Source organism: Charadrius vociferus, unplaced genomic scaffold (genome assembly GCF_000708025.1).
Source record: "Charadrius vociferus isolate BGI_N301 unplaced genomic scaffold, ASM70802v2 scaffold852, whole genome shotgun sequence".
Taxonomy (NCBI): Eukaryota; Metazoa; Chordata; class Aves; order Charadriiformes; family Charadriidae; genus Charadrius; species Charadrius vociferus.
Genome location: NW_009647245.1, coordinates 262,664 through 274,455, shown reverse-complemented (window position 1 = coordinate 274,455; position 11,792 = coordinate 262,664).

The window sequence follows — 11,792 nt, the reverse complement described above, 5'->3', positions numbered from 1 at the left end:
GGAGGCAAAGCAGAGCCATGGTTGTTTATGGTGTACAGCGGCTCAGGGGCTCTCTGAACCCCACCCCCCCCCCCCCCCCGCCCCGAAACAGAGCAAGGTGTTGAGGGGGAAGGTGATGCACAGGGCTCACCGCAGCGGGACCAGACCGTGCTGGGGATCGGAGGTGCCTGGGGTGGCTGTGGTCAGCCATGGGCATGGTCTCCAGGGAGTGAAACTCCATGTGGGCTGGAGGGTGAGGCCAGTTTCTGGGACTGGGAGGTGCTGGAGCTCAGCCCAACTCGCCCCACACAGAGCCAGGCTATCCCCACGGCTCCCCCCTTCCCCCTCGGTCCCCCTAAAACAACCTTTGGTCTGGGATACGTGGGACGTCGAACTCCCCCACTGGGTGCAGGAAAGAAAGATAAGGCGGCGCTTCAAAGCCAGCCCACAACCCCTTTGATTCTGCAGATACAGGGCATGAGAAAGTCCCTCTTCTGCTCTGGTGCCGGGAGGGAGCGGGCGGCGAAGCCCAGATAGCACAGCCGAGTCCGGGCAGAGGGACCTCCCTGGCACGCACTGTGCTGCCTGGGGCTGCCTGGGCTCTCTGCCCCCATGAGGACCGCCAGCGAGCCAATGTGGGGGACACAAAGCGGCAGCAAAGCTTCTGCCGCGAGCGCTGGCGGGGAAGGGGACGCTGAGGTTTGATTGCCATATGCCTGTGATCTCCTAAAAGCCCGGTTAGTTCTCGGGGCCTCAGTTTTCCTGGTGAGATCCTGCTCCCACCATGCCTGTGCGCAGCTAAATATGCTCCTTGTGGTGATCATAGGGTCAAAACGGAGCCGTAAAGGGCAACCACTGCTCCTGCGACCATTGCCAAAAGGATCTGCTGCTCCCCGTGCCCTGGGCAGTACCAGCATTGTGCCATTCTGCTGCCCCTAAAAATTTGGGAGCATCACCTGCACGCCCCAATGGCACGATCACCGCCAGCGTCTCCCCATCCTCGGGGACCGCGCAGGCGCAGGGCTGGCGGCAGGGCCGGGCAGAGAGCCACGGCTGACGGTGGTGCTGCCACGGGGTCAGCTGCGACTTGAGAGGAGAAAAGCTTTTGCTAAGTCCTTACGCGCTGCCATTTATGTGCTGCATCTGGCCACTGCAAAGCAAAACACCCTGGAAAAGGCACCAGCCGGAGACAGGAGAATCGTCACATTGATGCACAGGGACCCCATCACCTCACACACCTGGAAAACACAGAACAAAGTCCTTGCAGCTGCATTGCTATAGCTGGCGGTGGGCAAAACATGAGCAAAAATAGCTACTACGGTTTATCCACATTTATGTCCAAATTCACCTTCTCTGCCTCCGCTTTCCCAATAACGCACTGTTGACAATGCAGCAGAGTTTAAGGATGCATTGCAGACTTTCCCGGGAAAACACACTTTAAAATCCTAATTGTGAGCCTTGTACTCATCTGACCTACTCAACACCACATGATCCATGTAGCAAATCATCTGGATACCGAGTAATTATAGCCTAGTGCTAATAAATGAGCAACAAACTCATAATTATCTGCAGAAGTTGTTTGATGAATGATTTTAAAATACCGCCATGAATCTAGCTAAATTTGGAAGGACTCAAAAGCTGTCCACAGCCAGGGGAATGAGTCAGTGGGAAAGATGAGCTCTGGTCCTTTCATCACTACATGACAGCAGTGTGAAGTTATTGCCGACTTCCATGCTGGGGGGGCGGGGTGGGTGGGTTGCACCCCATTAGGCCTCCAGAAAGTTTCGGTTCCTGATTCCCACAGAGCAGTGCCCACTGCCGAATCCCAGTGTGAACGCTGACAGTGGATCTGGTACGCCTGGAGGAAACGTTGCTTGCCATTGTAGAGAGAGAAGAAAAGAAAAAAATCAATAAACAACCGGGGCTACGCTTCTGCTCCTCTTTAGGCTCCCAGATGGACTGGGCATCCTTCCGGCTTTGGACAAGACACGTCTTTGGGGCCGATTTGTGGAGGGGGAATAGAGTTTGGGGCCCCACTTGTCAGCGATACGCAGTGGTGCCGCTCGTGTCGGTGACTGCCTGAGAGCTGGAAACGCCCGCACTAACCCTTCTGGCGTGGCCGAGGTGCCGTCTCCACGAGACGACTCTCACCTTTAATGGGCGCGGGGGAGAGAGCCTCTGCTCCAAAGGCAGGGGAGGACAGAGCCGGCGAGGACAGAGCCGGCGGAGGGGCTGCCCGTGGATGCTCTCGCATGCGGGTGATTCAGGCGGCAGCAATGCGCTCCAGTTGGAGCAGGCTCGGCGTGCGCAGCTGCCGCATGACGTGCTCTGCCGGTTCCCAGACCCGGCTGCCGCCGCGGCGCAGGGGCAGCAGCGCTGCCTCTCTGCAGGAAGGGCTTGGCATCGCCCGATCCCACCCGGAGATAGCAGGAGCGTGGGGTAGGAGCCAAAGAGGGGCTGATCTCAGGGCAGGTAGTAACCAGGGCTGCGGAGCCCTTCTCCGAGCGCGCCCACGCACGTCCCCGCTGCCTTCGGAGCGGGGTCGCCGGTGATGCAAATCCCACCAGCGACCCGGAGGCAGGCGGTGGAGGCCAACTTCGGCCAGTCCTTCTCTGCGGACTGCAACATGCACGCACCTTGCAAAAGTCCCTCGTGCAGGACGGGGCTGGAGCGGTTCCTCGGTGCCATCCCCACTGTCCTCAGCACGGGGCTGGGGACCCTGCTGGGACACAGCTCCTCCAGAGGTGACCCCTCTGCTCTGCCCCCACCGCAGTCCCATCCCTACGTTGGCACGTGGGGCTGGGGATGAAACCTGGGGATGAAGCGCATGTGCTCCTCAGCTCAGCTTCAGCCACTGTTGTCCTTCTGCCTCCCAGCCCACGGTCTGTGCTTAGGCACAGCACACAGTCCCTCAGGACCCCTCTGGATTGCGCTGCTGCTCCCCTCCCCTCCCCTCCGCTCCCATCCCATCCCATCCCATCGGAGCGCGGGGTGATACTCTGCAAAGGCAACAGACAGCCCTGGGGCTCCCTCGCCCGCTGCAGCCCACCGAGCATCACCCTGAGGACCCAGGCAGGTCCCCACCGCCCGCCTCCGCAGAACGCCCCTGGAAGGTGCTGAGCTCTGCGCCCTGCTGAGCCCTGACACCCTTCTGACAGCGGCATCCTGCCCGGGGCAGCAGCACACCGCGCTGTCAGCAGGCTCTCCCTTCCTCCCGAGTGCGTGAAAATATTTTTTTCAAGCCTGTAAACCTTTGCGTGTGGATGTGAAGCTGAAACGACCCACCCAAGGTACTGCATCGTCTGCAAGGGACGGGTCCAGGTGCTTCCACGGGAGCTGCCTGCTGTGGGAAGCTGTTATGCAGTGCAGTTAGGGAACACTCTTCCCAATAAGAAAATAAACAGAAAATAAATATTCCCCCCTCCCCTCCCCCCGTTAAGCCATATGCTCCCCAAATGGTAAGTCTTGGCTGGCTGATAGGTATTTAGAAGTGCTCTTTTATTGACAAAGTGGAAGAAAATATCAGAAGCAGAAGGGTTCTCTAAAGGTTCTTGTAGACCGTGATTTGTGACTGTTTATTCTCGGCAGCGAAGCAGAATCCATTAAGATGGATGTGCCTGCTAAGGAGAACATTTCCCTTCTCCCTGTGAGGTGCAATTACAATAATGAGCTGCACAAGAGCGAGACCAACTTTTCGAACAGCCGGGCATGTGAGCAGCAGAGCACCTCCACAGCCCCCGGGATATGACCGGCGTGGGAGCACGGCCGCGGAAACGTCCCCGTTCCACCAAATCCGCACCACCACCCTCCGTCCTCCGGTGGCCTGCGGTCGGCCGGGCTCAGGGCTCGCGTCCGGGCAGGCAGGGCTCTGCGGGCAGCGTCACGGGCGCCGTGCGGCCGTCCTCCCCATCACACACCCGGCAATGCCACGCTGGACCGTGCCTGGAAGAGCTGAGCACCGCAGCAGCGCTGCACTCCCGCTGCTGCCAGCGGCTGCCCGGATTCGGGTCATTTTTCTCTTTAAAAACTTACACCCACGTTCTCTTTGCGTTCATTTGAGAGCTGAGGGGAAGGATAGGAACTTGCCCGACTTTGGAAGTAGATGGTGAGGTATGAAAATACTCCCATAGCTCCAGGAACCGGGGCTTTCAAAAAAATAAAAAAATATACATGAGGCAGCCCCCTGCTCTGGCGGAATTCGGCGCTGGCTGGCGACCGAGATCCCTGGATAGCCACACGTGGGTTCAGTCTAGCAGGAGCCTCTCGGGAAAACAAGGAGATAAACCACCGCAATAGTAATACTTCAGAGCTCTTAGATGTGAAGTTTTTACCTTTTATCTCCATCCAAGTTAAAAATATTTTTGTTTTGCCGTGTCAGCTGCAGGGACCATCGGCCCTTCCCAGGCTGCGAGGGCCTGGGGTGGCCTGGGTGCTCCATGGCACAGATCGGCTCTGCTTTGGGTCCCGTTTAACTGGGAGAGGAGCGCGATCTGGCTGGCGTTCAGATCTCTGATGATGGAGATTCCACCCCATCCCTCAGTAAATTGTTTGAATAGCTAATCACCCTCATAATGAGCAGCGTGCGTTGTATTTCTCATCTGAATTTCTGGGTGAAACTTCCAGCTCTGGTCTCCTGTTAGACCTGTATTAGATGAAAGAATCTTCTCCCACCCAGTGCCAGCTCCCCACGCAGGTTTTCATGGGCTGGACTGAAGTCACCCATAACCTCTGCTTCTGTGAGTGACTGACATTTTGGAGTCTGGTGATTGCTTTTAAGCCTCTCTGCATAGTTTCAGCTCTTGTCCGGGGTGTTCCTTTGCTCCTTTGCCGCAGCACCGAGGTCCACCACCAGAACACCAGCACCAGAGGAAGGTCCCGGCGCTGCCTCCCCGTTCCTCTCCCCACGCCCAGGGTGGCAGCAGCCTTTCGGCTTGGCATGGCGCGAGAGCTCAGGTTCAGCACGTCAATGCCAAACTGAGCTGTGGGATTAATGTGTCCTCTGAGGTTTCTCCAAAAGCTGAAGCATATTCCTAAAGTGTCTGTGGAATGAGCATTTCTTATGGCACATGACGCAGAGGAGGATGCACGGAGCCTTACACTGTCATAAGGACCCAGGGGGGATTTCAGCAGCGTGGGCATCCTCCACGTATCCTCCTCCTCCATAACCCCCACCTCTGGTCCTACCAGCCCAACCACAAAAGGCAATGGAGACACTGCGAGTAAGGGAATTGCGCTGCATCTGGCACTGGGCTGAAAAGCCAACAGTCAGCAATAACGTGTGAATTATCGAAGCGATCTAGCTACAAGAGAAATGCTATGAGAACAGGCATGGAACAAAAGCGAGGGAAGGGAGACAGAAATGGAGGGGAAACAATACCCATCTTCAGCGAGAGGAGGAGAGACCGACGCAGAGCTACGCAGGGTTTGCTGAGGGGTCCCCCTCTGTCCTGGCATCGGACCTGGAGATGAAGGGTTTCCTGACCACACGGGTTATGCTCAGCATTACTCGAGAGGATGCTTTGCCCTCGGAGACAGACCCCGGAGAACCCAGAAGGAAATCCGGACTGGGCCAGAGCTGGTTTTAATCCCCCGCCGCACCACACTGACCGTGCACCTGGGGATGTTACCAACCACCCTTGAAGTGCTGCTTAAAAAGAAGGGTGGACAAAGTCCGCTTTATAAGCACGGTGGTTGTCATTAATTATTTCATTTCTCGACTTACTCGTTATCTTATATCACCTGATTTACCTTTAAATATGACCTCTCTAGAGTATCCCGGCAGAGCCTTGTCCCCATCATCTGAAAAGTCTCTGGTATTGCAAGATGTCTGGAGAAGCAGCCCCTAGTGAGTCCCTCAGCTCCTCCAAATTTCTTGCATTCAATTAACTCAAACTTGCCATCTAAACAAGAGCTTTTAAAAACACTCAGCGGATGGCTGCGTGCTGTCACACCGGTGTTGGCGCTTACTCCAACGTCCACCAAAGGAGAGGGAGTGGAGAGTCAGTACATGTGTACACCCGTGCTCAGCTCCGTATCCCCCCTCCTCCTCCTCCAGACTTCAATTTCCCATTAAGACTGAGCATTACTTTAATTTAAAAAGTCAGCACATAGCTGCTCCCTTCCCCGTGCCGTGCGAAGGGAGGAGCGCAGGCGGTGCTCCCCGTTGGACCTGCTGGGTCGGGGTGCCTGCGAGACGGGGCGTTCCCTGCCGCTGCGGGGGGAGCCGGGAGCCGGGGAGGCCCCACGCACGCTCGGATGGGGACACGGGGGCTGACACCCTGCGGCACGGTGGCAGCGCTGGTCACCGGGAGGGTCCCCTCCTGCCGGGCTCTCATCAGGTCATCTCTTCCCCATCCGTGACCCCGAGCGCATGGGGAGCGCACAAAGGCGCAGGGCGAGGGCTGAGGAGTTCAGCGCAGGACGGTCGCGCTGCTCCACCAGCACCGAATCGATGTGGTACTGCAAGAGTTTGCAGACAAATCCTCCGGCATCATTCAATGAAACTGCACAGATTAACTCTCTGGTTAACGCATTCCCTCTGGAGCAATACCGGCTTCTCCCGTGCTCCTGCTTTGCTCTTCCTTCACCTCGTTCCGGCCTCATTATCTTCCCTGCGGTAGCTGTGCAGGCACAGTCACCCCATGGCCATCGGCGGAGGGACCGTCGCCTCCCCACACGCTCGCCCGCCGTCGGGTGGGCGCAGTCCCAGCTGCATCCATCATTCCCCGCTTCACCCTGTGCCACAGACTCCGCTGTTGTGCCTCTGTTTCTTTCAGCATCACTGCCTCTCCCATTTGCCTCTTGCTGAATAGCAGCGTATCACATTATTTTTGAGATGAGCTTTTCTCGTTCTGATTTGCATTTTGTTATTTTCTGCCGTGCGTCTGCCCAAATCCCATCTGATGAGCTTGCCGCGGTGGGATCGGCGTGCCAGTTCCGCTCTCTCCGGGCTCTTTAAAAGCTGCTGGCCGGTTTCCGGGCTGGAGAGGGACCAACCTCCCATTTCAAGCCTGTGTCCAGCTCTCCTCCGGGTCTCCGCCACGTGAGACACGGGCTGCGTCTCTCCCTGCGACTCGCCGCCATTCGGGGGGCCCTGCCTGCTCCCGCTCCCCCAGACCCACATCTGCGCTCCCCCACAGAGCTCTGCCCGTCTTGTACACCCTCTGGGGAGGAAGCCGTGGGAAGTCAGCCCGTGGTGACCCCCCCGCAGCCATTTCTGAGTCCACACTGCCTTTTGCAACAGCCTCTAATTTCACATCCTAATTTAGTAAACGACCTCAACGCGCCTTTTGCTCCCTCCTCTACCTCCCTAGCAGAGACAGTGCTGTTTAGGAACAGGGCTGATTTTCTCCTGCGGGCAGCGGGCTCGGGACAGCCCTGGCACACCACGCACCGAGATGGGCTCAGCTGAAAGGGGGATTTTGCCCCGGCAAAGCTCAGCCCCGGCGCTCCGACCCCCTGCCTAGCGCTCGCTCGCTCCTGCCCAAAGGGGTTCCTTTGAACTCCAACAGAAGATCTGCTGTGATTTGTTTCTCCTTAAATTCCCTCAAGCTTAGTGTTCGTTTGCTCTGCTCACCTTCCATCGGGTTAGGTGTGAACAAGGAGCAGACAGCGCTGAGTGCTCTGGGCAGACCAGGGTGGACCCTCCGGGAGGATTTACACCAGTGTTGGGGGGGGAATAGAAGGTGGGGGAGCACTTCTCTGCTTTTTGGAAGGGTGGGAGGTCTTCAAGGGCCTTGGAGAGCCAACAATGAGGAAATTTCGAGTGCTCTGGAATGAGTCTATTGCTTTTATTCTTCTTATAAGCCTGACCTAGGTCTCGCTAGATGCAGGTTTGCTTTGTTTAATTCCTAAGTCAGCCGAACGCCGGGGCGCAGAAGCTGGCGGGGGATACGCGTTGCCTGTTGATAGGTGAGGCTGAGAGAGAGTGAGCGGTGCAAGGTGACTCCGGGCTGCTGCGGGTGCGCGTGTGCCCGGTGAACTGGGAAGTGTGGGAACGTGTCCCGCAGCGCGGTCGGGTCGGGGTAGGGCTTGTGACGCCGGGGCTGACTGGAGGGAGCAGGGGAGGCTGGTTTGGCTGCTGCGAGCCAGTTTCTCTTTCGCAAGGCAGAGAGGTTACCCTGAAGCACCCTGAAGAGAGCGTAAGGTGCTGCGGGAGCGCCGTGACGGCAGCCCCGCTGTGCGGGCACGGAGCTGGGCAGCGTGGGTGCAGCGTCACCTCGCTTCGCCCTTGTGCCTGCGCTGGGACCTGCGTGTGTCGGGGGGACACGGGGGGCTTTCTCATGTGGTGCTTCGGCTGCGTGCCGGAGGAAAGAGAAACCTCGGTAAAAATCCTTAGAAACCTTGGGAGGCAACGTCCCCTGGCATGCTCTGTAAAGCAGCTCCAGCAGCCTGGAACCAAGGTGGCGGGGAACCCTTTGGGCAGTGCTGACCCGCTCCTCGTGTTATCCGTGCCCTCCATCGAGCGTACTGACAGGTTCTGCACTGTTTGACCTGGGGAGTAACTCTGGTACTCTCCTTGTTTCATTTCCTACCGAATTGCTTGGTTTGGGAATCAAACTAGCCTCCTTGGGTGCAAGGCTGGCTGGGTTGGGGCACCCTTCCCGTGCGGGTGGCTGGTGCAGATTTGGTGCAGGCCACCAACGCCGGCACTGCACATGGGATGGACCAGCAAAGTTCATAGTGGGTGGAAGGCTCTCACCCTCTTTGTGCACAGGAAGAGGTCTGCTGAGGACCGGTGTGGAGGGGGCTGAGGTTAATCCCTTAAACCAGCTGTGACTTGGGTGGCTCTAGACCTGTCCCAGCGTGCTGGAGAACCTCGTTGGGGTTGCATGAGGAGATCCATCCGTCTGCTGGGCAGCTGCAGAGGGGCACGTGGCCTGGGAACCGCTCGTCTCCCGTTGTCGTTAGTCCCTGCCCCTCCATCGCCACTGCAGCTGGCAGTCACCGTTGCACTGTTGCGGGTGCTTTAGGATGCTGATGGAGTGACTGCACAACTTCTGCCCCGGCCGTGAGTTCTTACAGCGGTTCGTGTGACAGCGAGAGGGCTCTTCTCACCCAGCTCGCTCCTCTACCAGCTTCCTTGGTGCCAGGGCCAGATTGGGGCTGTTTTACCGCCGTCTCTAAAAGCAAGTTCTCAGGGCTGCAAGGATTGGCTCGCGCATACTGGGAAGCGAAGCTTTCCACCTTACAGGAATTCCCCTCATGCATATGTATGGCGAGGTACTCTTTAACTACATGATTCTTGGCAGTTTTTTCCCCAGGACCCTGTACCCTTTGGTCGGGGTTTTCATGCAACAATTCTATGTTCGCTCTCCAAAATGCGGCTCTAGCCAGGTTTTCCTTGTGCTCCGGTGAAATGCTGTGCCGAATGCAAAATTACAGATGTCTTCATGTGTGCTTCCCCTGGAGCTGATAACTTGTCCGTGTGCTCCGCAAGCACAATGAATGTTTTCCCAACCTGAATACCTGCAAGCTGGGCCCCGTGCCCCGGAGGGACTAAGGAAAAGCACAGACAGCATGTGATCCCGCTGCGTGCCTGACCGGAGGTACTCGGGGTCCTTTTTCTGCCCCCGAAGCGCTTGGCGAGACAGGGCTTTATGTGTGTAGTAGGTCTGCCGATGGCCCCGGTCACACCGTGCTCACCAGGCTCCGTACCGCCACGGGAACTCAGAGAATGAGCAGTGCCATGGTCGCTTCCAGCTCTGCAGAGGCTGCGGAGGTAATGATCGAGATGAACTAGGTGATCTTTGTGGTCCCTTCCAACCTAAACCATTCCATAACCTCCAGTTCTCCAGGCTCCGCTGGACCGTCCATGCCCAGTCCGTGCTCTATCAGTCACACTGGTTTTCTCTGCCTGGGAAGAAATCCAATCTCCCTTTTTTCCCCCCTTTTCCAAAAACGGGAATTTTGCCATTTCACCGAAAAACAAGAGAGGTCCCCGCAGAGAGCGGCACCATTCACTGACCCCGCTAAGCCCCCTCCCTCGGCACTGTCCGTCCTCTGCCCCGGGAGCCCCGCGGAGTTGGGAAAGGATAACGAAAGGCATTTGCGATGCGCAGGCAGAGGGGGCTGAGCGGGGACTGCCCTTTCAGGTGCCTAACATCGGAGTCGGAGGCCTCCCCTGCATTTTTCCTGTGCCGTTTTCTTGGCTTAAAACCCAGCCAGAACAGGGAAAATCACATTGTCACGTGAAGGCGTTCTGTGCCCCGTGTGGATAATCAGCACATCCATCCCACGGATGCACCGCGCCGATGCCTCCGGCTGCGGCAGCAGAGGCTCTTCCAGCCCTGCATGTGGCTGTTGCCCTCTCTTTGCCCACCCCCAGAGAGCCGGGGGGCTGTGGGGTGCGATGGTCGGGCGGGGGGCTCCTGGGCACCGGTCTGGGAAGGGAAAATAGCGGGCACTGGTGCTGCTTTCTGTGTTCTCTGCTCCCCTGCAAAGCTTCAGTGGAGCCTCTGTGACGCTGAACCCATTTGGCTGAGGGGGAGTCTCACCGTGGGGTCACCGTGGGGGAAGCAGTGACCGTACAGCCGGACTCTCTGGGTGAGCGAAGGCTTGAGGAAACAAGAAACACGGACCAGAGAACTTGTGCTTTATTTTGGTGGTGGGGGTCCCGGCTGCTGGAGTGGCTCACGGGGCATACGGGGGAGTCCGCCCCTGCGCCTTTGAAGTCCATCCGAAGCCTCTTCCCCGGGGACGTGTTGCTCCAGGTCCCTAGGGGAGCGCAGAGAGGGCAGCGTTTTGGTTCGTTGTGCCCCTGGCAAGGCAGGGGAGACCCGGCTGGGGCGCGTTGTGCAATGCACCCGCCCAGCTCAGTCTGGGAACGGGGACAGACTGGGGCTTGTCCTGGCACGGGGAGGGTTTGGAGACACCCCCCTGCCCAGGAGCTGCAAAAACAAGGAGCCGCTCTCGCAGGTGTTGTGGCGGGGAGTTTCTCGCTTCCCTCCAGCTCCCGGTCTCGTGTCTCGCCTCTCCCGCGACGGGTGACGGGTGCCGCGTCTCTGCGCCTCCTCCCACACCACCACTGCTCCCCGCAGCGCAGAAGCACAGAGGGGGACTGCTCCTGCTCTCCCGCTGCGGGATCCAGCCAGGCCGGGCACCTTCCTCTCAGAGACCTCCTCTTCCTCAGGAGGAGAGAGGAAGGCTCTCCCCAGAGTGGGTTCCTCATGGGCAAGGGTTGGGTTCGCCAATGCTTGTGTTCGCCTTGAGCAAAACGGCTCTACCTGCGGCTCGCTGCGACGGCAGGACTGCGGCACAGGGGAACGCACACAGGCGGATGAAATATGGAGATGTTCAGAAGAGGGCTTGAAGCCTGGCTAGGTAGACCTCTCCTAGCAAAGCCTGGCTGCTGACCCAGGTGGGAATTTCCCTTCTGAAGGGAGGCAGAAGGATGGGGTTGCTCACCAACGAGGGGGTGCAAAATCCTGTCCTTTGACCCCCCCCCCGGTAAAGAGCCGGGCTGGACTGAGAAAGCATTCAGGGCGGGTTTGCGTGTGGAGACGAGATGCGCCATGCCCTTGAGAGAATGGCTTCGCCTCTTTGGAACTCAGCCCTAGAGCCCTGCGGCCACCGCGGCTTCTGCGGGGGATGTTGGGCAACGAAGCCTTAGCGCAGCGTGCGACACCGCCACGGATTCCTCGCAGACAAAGAGGCGTTGGGCCAGAAGAGCTTGTTCTGGGGCAGGCGAGGCCGCTGTTTTACTCGTGGTGGGAGAGAGCTGGGGTTGGGCTCAGGCTCTGAAATTCCCGGCCTCAACATGAGGTGGTGCAAAGCATCCACGTCCCATCACCGCTCCCTGTGCAGCAGCCAGG